The sequence below is a fragment of the Bison bison genome, unplaced genomic scaffold (assembly GCF_000754665.1).
Source record: "Bison bison bison isolate TAMUID 2011002044 unplaced genomic scaffold, Bison_UMD1.0 scf7180017863013, whole genome shotgun sequence".
In the NCBI taxonomy this organism is placed as follows: Eukaryota; Metazoa; Chordata; class Mammalia; order Artiodactyla; family Bovidae; genus Bison; species Bison bison.
In genome coordinates, this window is record NW_011493585.1 from 1 (window position 1) to 480 (window position 480).

Sequence of the window (480 nt, forward strand, 5' to 3'; positions counted from 1 at the left end):
CCACCTGTACAAACCCACACAGAGTGAGGAAACACCACAATAAAGAGAACTCCACAAACTGCCAGAATACAGAAAGGACACCCCAAACTCAGCAATTTAAACAAGATGAAGAGACAGACGAATACCCAGCAGATAAAGGAACAGGATAAATGCCCACCAAACCAAACAAAAGAGGAAGAGATAGGGAATCTACCTGATAAAGAATTCCGAATAATGATAGTGAAATTGATCCAAAATCTTGGAATCACAGATAAATAGCCTGGAGACAAGGATTGAGAAGATGCAAGAAAGGTTTAACAAGGACCTAGAAGAAATAAAAAAGAGTCAATATATAATGAATAATGCAATAAATGAAATGAAAAACACTCTGGAGGCAACAAATAGTAGAATAACAGAGGCAGAAGATAGGATTAGTGAATTAGAAGATAGAATGGTAGAAATAAATGAATCAGAGAGGATAAAAGAAAAACGAATTAAAAG